Genomic DNA, 12,095 nt, shown 5'->3' with positions numbered 1-12,095 from the left:
TGTCATAATTTATTCAAGTTTTTCCAAATTCAATCCTTGATTCAAATTTCTCATAAGCTTAATTGATTTGGTCTTGGTAAAGAGAAAAGAATGAATGACTATTTTTGTTTGAAGACTACATATAAAATAGCTACCAAAATAAATGTTGGTAATTGCAGTTTGACTCAAAGTAATGACTAAAAGTTGACAAAAATGCAATGACTTCCGTCGACTAAAACTATGAAAGACTCAAATGACTAAAATGTGACTAAGACTATTAAGCATTTTCGTCTCAAGATAAAGACTAAGACTAAATCAAAAATGCCTGTCAAAATTAACACTGCTTTTAAAGAATGTACTGTGAACTGAATTGCATGTTAATTGCAATTAAATGTATGTATTATAGTTAAAATGTATATTAAACACAACAAGCTGAAATTTAGAGTGATTTTGACCAAGTAGGCTACATCTCACATTAGCCGGTCAAGTCCTCCTCGTAGCACTGACTGGGCAACGAGTCAAGCTCGGCTAACGGCTAACGGCGACCCTGGCACCCGACGGCATTGGTCGCATGGAGCGGCGCATCGGTCGGGGATACCATCGGCCACATCAAATGCAATGTAAGCTCTAAATGGACACGATCAAGCTAGGGCGCTCCCCGTATTAGGCGACGCACGTCATCATTGCCTGAACGGTGCAAGAAATTGGCGAGGGCTACCCGCCTGTGGACGAGGTGGGCCAAAGACGCTAGTCCGATTACAACTATGATTGGGTACCATCAACATCGGTACAATGACCGGAAGAAGCCACGAATTGGCCAACGTCCTCAAGACCCACCGCATCGACATTGCGTGCATTCAAGAGACGAAGTGGAAGGGAGCAAAAGCCAGGGACATTGGCGATGGCTACAAGCTCTACTACAATGCCTAACGATCCACCTAGAATGGCATCGGAATCGCGGTCAGTGAAAAGCTGCGGGATAGCGTCGTTGAAGTCAGCCGGGTGTCCGACCGGCTTATGTCCATCAAGATCGCCTCCGGATCGACGTCGATGTGAGTCGTCTCGTGCTATGCCCCGCAAACTGGGTGTGCGACCGACTTTAAGGACGCGTTCTGGGAGAGCCTGGAAGCCCATCTTCGATCAGTCGACGTGGAAGAATGCCTGGTGCTCGGTGGAGACCTGAATGGACACGTCGGGTCGGAACGAGACGGATCCGAGCGAGTACACGGCGGGCAAGGGTATGGCACCTGCAACGACGTAGGTGACCGAGTCCTCGACTGCGCCGAGGCCCACGGTCTTGCTGTGGCCAACCCTTCTTCACGAAGAGACCGGCGCATCTCATCACCTACAGCAGCGGTGGAAGAACGACCCAGATTGATTGGATGCACAGACGGCGTGACCTGAAACTGGCAACCAACGGATAACATTGGCCCACAACACCGGCTCCTTGTAATGGACATCCAATTGGACCTCGGACAGCATCGGCGAGCACGGATGACCGGGACGGAGCGGATCAAGTGGTGGAAGCTCCCTGAGAACAAAGATCAACTAAGGGGCACCCTCAGACTCGACGACGTGGACCTTGACCAGCTGGGGGACGCCATCTGGAGCGACGTGGTTGTCCGAATCCACGAAGTGGTGAGTTGCGCCCTCGGAAAGACGAAGCCGGGAAAGCGGATGATCGACAAGCAAATTTTGTGGTGGAACGACAAAGTGCAAAAGGCGGCCAAGGAGAAGAAAGCGGCGTTCAAAGCGTGGCACCAATCCCGCAACCAACTGGACTACGAACAATACAAAGTGCTCAAATCGGCGGCGAAGAGAGCAGTCACGGTGGAGAAAGCCGCATTCCATGACCGGCTAAACAAAGAGCTGGATACGCCCGAGGGAGCAAACAAAATTGATCGATTGGTCAACGCCCGCCATCGCGCAACGCAGGATTTCGGCCAAGTTAAGCACGTCAAGGACAACGACGGCAACACCTTGTGAGACACCCCCGCCATCATCCAGCGCTGGAGCGATTACTTCGCGAAGATCAGCAACGACGAATTTCCTCATCCGTCAATCCAAAGCGCCCACCCCGTCTCTGGCCCCGTCATTCCGATCACGACAGCGGAAGTGGAGAGAGCCATTAAAAAGATGAAGAACGGGAAAACAACCGGTCCCGACGATATCCCCATCGAAGCCTGGAAACTCCTTGGGCACAGAGGTGCCGAGATCCTCGCCATCATTTTCAACCGAATGGTTGACGAAGGCGCAGCCCCGACGACCTGGACGACTAGCACAACAGTACCCATTTGGAAGGGTAAGGGCGACATCGCGGAATGCTCTAACTACCGGCCGATTCGCCTTTTATGCCACGCCATGAAGATTTTCAAGCGAATCTTGGACACCAGACTACGCCAGATCATCACCATCACACCGAATCAATGCGGCTTCGTCAAAGGCAGCGGAACGACGGATGCCATCCACGCCGCCCGGCTCCTCGTAGAGCGATACCGGGAGAAGAACAGGCGAGTCCACGTGACCTTCCTGGATCTCAAAAAAGCGTTCGACAAAATTCCGCATAACCTTATCTGGCACGCCCTCCGGTCCCACAATGTGCCCGAGGCCTACATCCAGTGGATCCAAGCACTTTACCGCAACGTCACCAGCGTGGTTCGAACCCCGGTCGGAACATCACCGTCCTTCCCCATCACCGTCGGAGTCCATCAAGGATTAGTCCTCTCGCCACTCCTATTCATCCTATGCATGGACATGGTGACGGCTGACATCCAAACTGCCCACCCGTGGTCGCTCCTCTTCGCTGACGACGTATTCTTGGCAAGCGAAGACCGTCAACAGCATCAAGACCAAACGCAGCAATGGAAGACCCAACTGGACAAGTACGGAATGCGGCTAAACATCAAGAAGACCGAGTATATGGAATGCGGGCCTTAGACGAACGGAGCCATCAGCATTGACGGCAAGGATCTGAAGAAGGGGACCAATTTCAAGTATCTCGGATCTGTCATCAGCAGCGACGGCGACACCCTCCCGGATGCCCGAACCCGAGTCAACGCCGCCTGGATGAAATGGCGCCAAGTCACCGGCGTCCTGTGCGATCGACGACTGCCCATTCGAATGAAAGCCAAGATTTACAAGACCGTGGTATGTCCCATAGACCTCTAAAGATCGGAGTGTTGGCCGGCAACATCCAAGCACGAGCAGGCCCTTCACGCAATGGAAATGCGAATGCTGCGATAGTGTCTTGGTCTAACCCGATGGGACCACGTGACAAACGAAGACGTCAGAAAGCGGATGGGCATCGCCCCAATCGTGGAGAAGATGCAAGAAGGACGACTCCGGTGGTATGGCCACGTCGTAAGAAGCGACGAAGTATCAGTGGCGAGAACAGCACTCCGACTAAGCCCGCACGGCAAGCGACCACCCGGAAGGCCCAAGAAGCGATGGCTCGACCGTTTGAAGGACGATATGCGGCACGCCAACATCGCCCCAGAGGATGCTCTGGACCGAGCCAAATGGAGAGGGGCGTGCAGAACAGCAGACCCTGCACCCAAACGGGAAAATCGCTAGGACAAAGAAGAGGCTACATCTCACATGTTTTGAAACACTTTAAAAGTGAATTGTCCAGTGAGTAACGCTAAAGTGCGTTCAGTTTTATCTGAAACAGATGAGCGTGAAAATGGCAATGTTTACACGCATTCTTGTACGTATCATGACTGTTCGGAAATAAAATGTCCAGTTAAGTGGCGTGCAATCAATTTTCTCTCCAACGAATGAACGTGAATGTGAAAACATTACGTCGATGGTAGGCTACGTATTACAGTTCGGAAATTAAATGTTCAGTGAGTGGCGCTAAAAAATGCTCTGTTGCATTTGAAAATGAGCTAAAATGTCATTGTTGCTTCAGCAAATGTGCTTTATCGCATGTGTTTTTTTTTTGTTTTTTTTTAATCCAGAAGAACTGTGGCAACGTCTCCAAGACACTTTCCAAGAAACCTTCCTGCAAGCTACCTGAAAAACTATGCACAAGTGTACCTGGAACAAGAGGATGTTCATAAAAATGTTGATTTGATTTACTTAATAGAAGTTAATTGATAAATAAAATCTATTTATGACATAATTATTATGATAGCATCCTCAGCATTTTTACACAAGTGCCTAAAACCTTTCACAGTAGCTTTGTAGGTAGATTGCTTCAAACATCTAGAGACATTGCCACAGTTCTTCTGGACTTAGTCTGTCTCGGTTTGTTCTGTTTCTTCATCTCATTCCATACAGACTGGATGATGATGAGATCAGATCTCTGTGTGGACCACTGGCTGTTGTCAGACGCCTTGTGCATACAAAAATCTCAATGGATTATTACAATTAATGGCAAAAATAATGTTTGGAAATATAAATGTGACACTACAGCAAAATATAGAAATAAATGTTAAAACCATAGGTGTTAATACTAATGGCCTAAGACTTATAATGCCATTTCTATTGAAACTTGCTCTGTATTTAAATAATTTGTAATTACACATGAACATGAATTGCACTTTTAAAAGTGTTCTTGAGTGTGTTAAGAAACAGTCATGAAAGTGTACTCTCATTAAATACTTTCTTTTCTTTTTTTTTTACCATCCTGGGGTTACAAAGTGGACCAATCACAACTGTTGTTTGTATAACTGAGATACTGAGGTTTGTTATCGCCACAGTTGCGCAAGGATGTGTGCTGCACTCTTGCAATGCATTGGCAAATTGGCAAAAAGTCTTTGCACTGGCGTACTGTCCTAGAATATGTTTCTGCCCCATGTCATAACAGTATTTCATTCATTCATTCATTCATTCATTCTTTTTTCTTTTGTTTGTTCTTTCTTTCTGAGGATGTGACCATGAAGGGGAAAAACAAACATGCTTTCACCACAGGCTCACAGCAGCGGGGCGAGACACGGTGAGCGAAGATTCAACTAAAAACACACATTCATTAAAGAGACAAACAACCCAAGACACCGCAAACACTCTTCCTCTTCCTTCTTTCTTTTTCAGTCTTCAGTCCTTCCCCCTTGAGTGTGTCCGTTTCCTGAACTTTGTCCTCGACCTTTTCACAAACTCTTCAAACTGCCTCTGAGGAATGTGTTTTCTCATATTTGGTTTGAAGTTCCCTGTTTCCCCTTTCACCCTCCGACAGAGAGCATGGAGGTGGCAGAAAAGAAATCGCACACACACAGTAAAATTGGACATGGGTTCCCTGTGGAGAAGCCCAACATTTTTAGTTTACGATGGGTCAGTTGGCTGTGAAATGCTGCTGAGAAGGAGGACGACTCCTGCAGGTCTTGCAAGCTTAAGGGCTGTGTGTATGCGTGACCTTTTTCTACTACGTGTACAAACATTTCAATGCAACATTTTATAGATCTGTACTGGAGACAACTCTCAGCCCATTGTGTTCAATGAATAATAGCACACTTCTTTAGTGATAATGCCACCAGGAATTGCTTTCAATATAAGCCTGAGCAGCATTCATCTTTAATAAACCACTATCAGGGTGTCAGCATGCTGTTTTAATCAAGTGTGTTAATTGAATTGGTTTTGGAGTGCAATTTCTGGGTGACCTGGTGACTCACGATGCACACCAATCACAGGCCTTTTGTTCTAAGGACATTTCAGACGGCTGCAGTTCTCTGTGTTTATGCATTGTTGGTTCACATTTACATTTATTCATTTAGCAAACACTTCTATCCAAGGCCACTTGCAAATGAGGCAAGCAATTTCTTTTAAAGGAACCGACGATGTTAGCGGTACTGCATTACTAAATTTCGAGGCAATAGCACAGAACTAGCAGAAGTGTAACTGCAGGAAAGCAGAAAAAAATAACATTTGTGAACGTGTAATTGGACAAGGCACAATGGACTATAAAGGTTCAACCACATCCCAGCATGCACTGGATGGTCAGTGCCAATCAGATCTTCTTCTAGACTAACTGATTGGTTGATCTTTTTAAATTCGGCTCAAATTTGTATTTAAAGAAAATAAATACCATGTCAATGTTGATCATTTCAGAAAAGAAAATGGACATTAAAGCATGCAAGAAAGGTAAATGACTTGATAAGTCAAGAGATGAGAGAAGTATTGGCCATAGAGCTTAAAGGCAACGTGAAACACTGATCGAAACCCATATTGCTTTCATAATCTGGGACATTTCAATGGAAAAAATGTAGGCCGTGACCTAATTGTATCCATATGGAATAGAGTTGCTTCAGGGATGACATAATTTTGTAGGCCAAAAGACGCAAATGAGTTTGCATTTAAGAACTTCCAGTTCCATCATTCTGAAGTCATTGGGGTTTTTGAATAAGTTTATGATTAAATGCCTGAAATAAGATCTGTGGTAAACTCTAGCTCAAGATATTCCCACATTTTATTCTATAATGTACAATACATCAGTAAAAACACCTTGTGAGAAGGTTAGTGGTGGCTAACATGTGTCTAAATGGCCGGGGCAATTCTAGGATTTTTTTAATGGTGTGGCACCTTCTTCAGGTCACAGCTGACCTGCAGAGGTGGAAATTCCAGGTTCAGAAAGTCCTCCTCAGTATTTTGTTCCAATCACCTGGATTTGCTAATTAGCACAGTTTTTCAGTCAGGAGGCAGGGGCGATTCTAGGATTTTTTTAATGGGGTGGCACAGGGGGGGACCAAGAACCAGTCAGGGGGGGCCCATGGGAAAAGTCATGTGCCCCAACACAAGTGGAATGCCATAAAAATGGCACTGCACAAGTGCCTGGACAACTCATCTCTCTTTTTATAAATAAAAACCACTGAACAGACAATAATTGTTCTCAACTTTTTTTATTGTCTAAACAGTGTGTGTCTTGTGAACCGTTTGTAAAAATTGTTTATGTTCTGACTTTCACCTGTTGCTGCAGATAGATGCTACACTGCTGGTGTAGTACTTACTGGCCCTCTCTGGCTGGCTCTGACCTGTGCTTCCAGGTTCAGGGCTGCTAATCTAAGCTGCTAATTTTTTTCCACAAAATTCTGTCTAAAAAAAAAACTAACTTAATCATCAATATTACTCAAATAGTATACACTAGTACCGAATTAAAGACAAAATCATTTAAATGTGAAGCTGTTCTTGGACATTGCGAACGAAAATAAAAAATATAAGACTACCACGCAAAAACGTTGGTTTATTCAATAAACTAATTTTATTAATTTGTATATTCATTAAAATTCATAGAAAAAAAGAAGCCTAAGCCTACAATGACAATAAGCAACAGTAAAACATGAATTAAGTTGAATCAAATTGATTGTGAAAGTCGTTTCAACTTAAACTGACTTAGGAAGTCATCTGTTGCCATGACTTTTTGATCATATTATTACCTGGCTGTAACACCTACGCCGTACCCAAATCAAGAATTAACGACCATTTCTACAGCCATTGCAAAGATACAGCAGAGAAAGATCGAGAGCGTCTATTTTACCAGCCAGCAACCAATCTCGCATTCTCGCTTCTGCAGCGCTTATTTTGATCTTTAAAGTTAGATGTTCCCTATTCTTGGAACAAAATTAATGCTTAAGGTTGATTCAGTATTACTCTTAAAGAAAAAAAAATCCCACACACAACATCAGCAATACTACAATGACAAAGTAATTATATTAAACATAAAACTTTTATTAACAGAACGAATAAGACATTCGCGTTGTAACAAATATATAAAAGGTTTTTGGATTTTCCCCTTACTTCAAACGAATGCTTAGTTTGTGGCTCATTATTATTATTAATAATAATTTTAAAAGGCTATACAATAAAACAGTACAATAACAAATTCACTTATATTAAACTTTGAATTAACAATATGAATAAGGAAAATGTGTTTTACCCGCATTGTAACAGAAATAGGCAAAATAAACCGTTTTTGGATTCCCCCTTTCTTTAATTTGGCTAAGTGTAAAACGATCGTAGTTTGTGGTTCATTATTAGCCTATTAATAAAACACATCAGCCGTAAAACAGTACAATGGTAAATTCGCATAGGCCTATTGTTGTAGAGTGACAATGAAGTGTCAGTTGAGGCAAAATAAACCGTTTTTGGATTTCCCCTTTCTTTAATTTGGCTAAGTGTAAAACGATCGTAGTTTGTGGTTCATTATTAGCCTATTAATAAAACACATCAGCCGTAAAACAGTACAATGGTAAATTCGCATAGGCCTATATTAAACATCTAACTTTTATTAACAAAATGAATAAGACGGATATAGCCTACTTGCATTGAAGGCTAACCCAAATAAATAAGCCCCCGGTTTCACAGACAAGGCTTAAGCTAGTCCCAGACTAAAATACATGTTTGAGCTGTCTCAACTGAAAATATCTTGCTCTGACATATCTTAAAATAGGGGGGGCACACGGGGGGGCCAAGCATATTTTGAGGGGGGCCGGTGCTACCCAGTGCCACCCCTCTAGACACGCCCCTGCTAAACGGGACTACAGAGGCTGTTGGGACATTAAATGTCATTACGGCACTCAGGTAAACTCATTCACTCACTAGTCCACCATAGCAGCCCTTATTTTGTTTATAATAGCACTTTTGCAAACTATTATAATTCGAACTTTTAGGGAAAATGTGTTTTTAAAAAAAGAATGAAAGAGTTGTTAGAAGCTTATTGGTGGTGGTGGTGACAATGAAGTTTGAATGAAATTTATTTAGGCTTTAAAGTTAACAAACATTGTATTCACATTAATTGTTAACAGATATTATTTTCTGCAATAATCCAAGAGTCAGTGGAAAAATCCTACTGGGTTTTTGTCAAGGGAACCAGGTTATGAAAACTTGCAGGTTGGCCTACAAAAACACATTGTCACTGTAGTGCTCTATTGATTAGATAATGAAAAGCGACACCCACATCATGCCAGAATGGAACTGAGTGCTTGTAGGGGGTTAAAAATATTAGAGATTTGTGCCATTATTGTTGTGAACAACATGCACCTATGAATTGGGCATAATAATGCCTAGAATATGCATCAAGAAAGCAAACAGGCTCCATTTTGAGTTCATGTTGAATATCAATGTGTCTCTTTTTGTTTTCATGTGCAGTGTCTGAGCAAAGACAGATGTCTGTAAGAGCTCTAGATTACAGCTATTTTCTCCATGAGTGTTTTCCTCTATGGATCTGCTTGTCTATCCATCCATCCTTTAATAATTCCAAGCTAATGCCCAGCGAATATTTTGGTACAAAGATGAATTGCAATAGAACCTACAGTATCTTTTACATGCTAAACCCAAATTCCATCTCTATATATCTGTGACAATTAAAATAAATGTACTATACTGACATGTGCACTGCATTCCAAGTCTTCTAAGGAATACGATAGCTTTGTGCAGGAAACAGACCAAAGTCATGTTTTTTATTCACTGAAAATATTCAGCTGTCTGCTGAAGCCATGAAATCTTATTTGGATTTATGACCAGATTCATATTTGTTTCCAAAAACTGTGCCTTGACACATTATGCCAGGTCATTAGTTGTCCAAAGCGTGGGAACAGTTTATAGATATATAACTTAACTTTATATAACTTTTTGACATGTGAGGTGCTTACATTTTACAGTTCTTATCAGGAAATGTTGGAAATCCAGGTATTTCCATTTTCCAAAAAGGTTTGTATTAACAGGAAGTGAGTCTGTGTTTAATGTGTGCATCACATCAACTAGACAGAGTGCAAAAGAAAAAAAGGATGTGTAAAAACAGTCTAAAATAGTCACTTGAAATAAAAAATGGACTCAATTTTGCTTTTAAATTAAAATATTAAATTATGTAAGACCTACATGTAACACATAAAATTACATTTTTATGAGAACTGTGATTGATCTTTATATTTAAAATATATTTATATTTAAAAGACCGTGCAACTGGCATGTTGACTGCAGGAATGTCCACCAGAGCTGTTGCCAGTGAATTGAATGTTCATTTCTCTACCATAAGCCGTCTCCAAAGGCGTTTCAGAGAATTTGGCAGTACATCCAACCGGCCTCACAACAGCAGACCACGTGTAACCACACCAGCCCAGGACCTCCACATCCAGCATCTTCACCTCCAAGATCGTCTGAGACCAGCCACCAGCTGCTGCAACAATCGGTTTGCATAACCAAAGAATTTCTGCACAAACTGTCAGAAACCGTCTCAGGGAAGCTCATCTGCATGCTCGTCGTCCTCATCGGGGTCTCGACCTGACCGCAGTTCGTCGTCGTAACCGACTTGAGTAGGCAAATGCTCACATTCGATGGCGTCTGGCACCTTGGAGAGGTGTTCTCTTCACAGATGAATCCCGGTTTTCACTGTACAGGGCAGATGGCAGACAGCGTGTATGGCGTCGTGTGGGTGAGCGGTTTGCTGATGTCAACGTTGTGGATCGAGTGGCCCATGGTGGCGGTGGGGTTATGGTATGGGCAGGCGTATGTTATGGACAACGAACACAGGTGCATTTTATTGATGGCATTTTGATATACATTGAACAAAATTATAAACGCAACACTTGTTTTTGCCCCCATTTTTCATGAGCTGAACTCAAAGATCTAAGACTTTTTCTATGTACACAAATGGCCTATTTCTCTCAAATATTGTTCACAAATCTGTCTAAATCTGTGTTAGTGAGCACTTCTCCTTTGCCGAGATAATCCATCCACCTCACAGGTGTGGCATATCAAGATGCTGATTAGACAGCATTATTATTGCACAGGTGTGCCTTAGGCTCACATTTTAGAGTGGCCTTTTATTGTGGGCAGCTTAAGGCACACCTGTGCAATAATCATGTTGTCTAATCAGCATCTTGATATGCCTCACCTGTGAGGTGGATGGATTATCTTGGCAAAGGAGAAGTGCTCACTAACACAGATTTAGACAGATTTGTGAACAATATTTGAGAGAAATAGGCCTTTTGTGTACATAGAAAAAGTCTTAGATCTTTGAGTTCAGCTCATGAAAAATGGGGGCAAAAACAAAAGTGTTGCGTTTATAATTTTGTTCAGTGTATATATTCCATGCTATATAATTCAATATATAATTAATTTACCAGCTCACTATAGAAGTGAACGACTACCAGCAACTCTTTGTTTACCAACATTCTTCAAAATATCTTCTTTTGTGTTGAAAGGAAGTTGAGGGTGAGTAAATGATGACAATATTTTCATTTTTGTGTTAACTGTCCCTTTAAGTTCAAGCTCACAATTTTGTGATTGACACCAAAAGCTAATTTCTAACTAAAGTACTTACATACCAACATACACTCATAGGCCTACCTGCAGCTTGAAGTGATCAGAGCAATATCATTCTGTTGTGTTTGTAGGGTTTGCAAAGAGTGTGTGTTTAATGAGCCATGATCTGCTTATCTGACATCAGACATGAGGCTGGAAAAAGCTCAGCGCACAGCCTATGTCTCTGGGGACATGGGCTTTCTTTTTTTCACCAAATGCTGGCAAAAAGCAGAGAGCCTTGAGGGCCATCACCCACACTGCAGAAAAATGCGGACGTATCAAATTTCAAGACCAAACTAAACTTAAAGGGGTCATAAGAATGCCCATTTTCCACAAGGTGATATGATTCTTTAGGGTCTTAATGAAAAGTCTGTAACATAGTTTGGTTAAAATTTCTCAATGTTAGTGTAAAAAACACCTTTTTTTACCCTGTCAAAAACAGCTCTTTTCAGATCAAGCCATTTTTGTAGCATTTTCCTTTAAATGTTAATGAGCTCTGCTGACCCCACCCCTCTCTTCCAAGCCGCTCTCTGAGGGACTGTTTACTTTAGCCGCATTCATCGTGAAACTTGCTAATTAGCACATTATTAGGAAAGGCGATTTGCAAATATTCATTACAAAACATTATACTCACTTCTTCTGTAGATGAGGCTGGATCATGAATGATTTGCGTGAACATAGACGCATTTAGGCAGATCGGGGAGCATTCCCTTCAAAAACAAACGTAATCCACTGAGAGTTCAGAGGCTCAGATGTCGGGAGTAAATGACGACTGCTATGTTCTAATGAACCGTAAAACCGTAGCATATTTTACATCCAAAAACAGAACACCTCAATCGCTTAGGAGTCATTCTTGTCTACATCTGCTCCAGCAGTGAAACAAT

The 12,095-nt window shown here is 42.3% G+C and overlaps 1 pseudogene; it reads left to right on the top strand.

Moving 5' to 3' along the window:
* Positions 1 to 1,965: 1,965 nt before the first annotated feature.
* LOC107740024 (RNA-directed DNA polymerase from mobile element jockey-like) lies at positions 1,966 to 3,147 on the top strand (annotated as a pseudogene).
* The last annotated feature ends 8,948 nt before the right edge of the window (positions 3,148 to 12,095 follow it).

This window comes from Sinocyclocheilus rhinocerous, unplaced genomic scaffold (assembly GCF_001515625.1).
Source record: "Sinocyclocheilus rhinocerous isolate Xijiao unplaced genomic scaffold, SAMN03320098_v1.1 scaffold285, whole genome shotgun sequence".
Taxonomy (NCBI): domain Eukaryota; kingdom Metazoa; phylum Chordata; class Actinopteri; order Cypriniformes; family Cyprinidae; genus Sinocyclocheilus; species Sinocyclocheilus rhinocerous.
The sequence above is the reverse complement of the archived record's forward strand: the minus strand, read 5'-3'. Positions and strand labels throughout refer to the sequence as shown.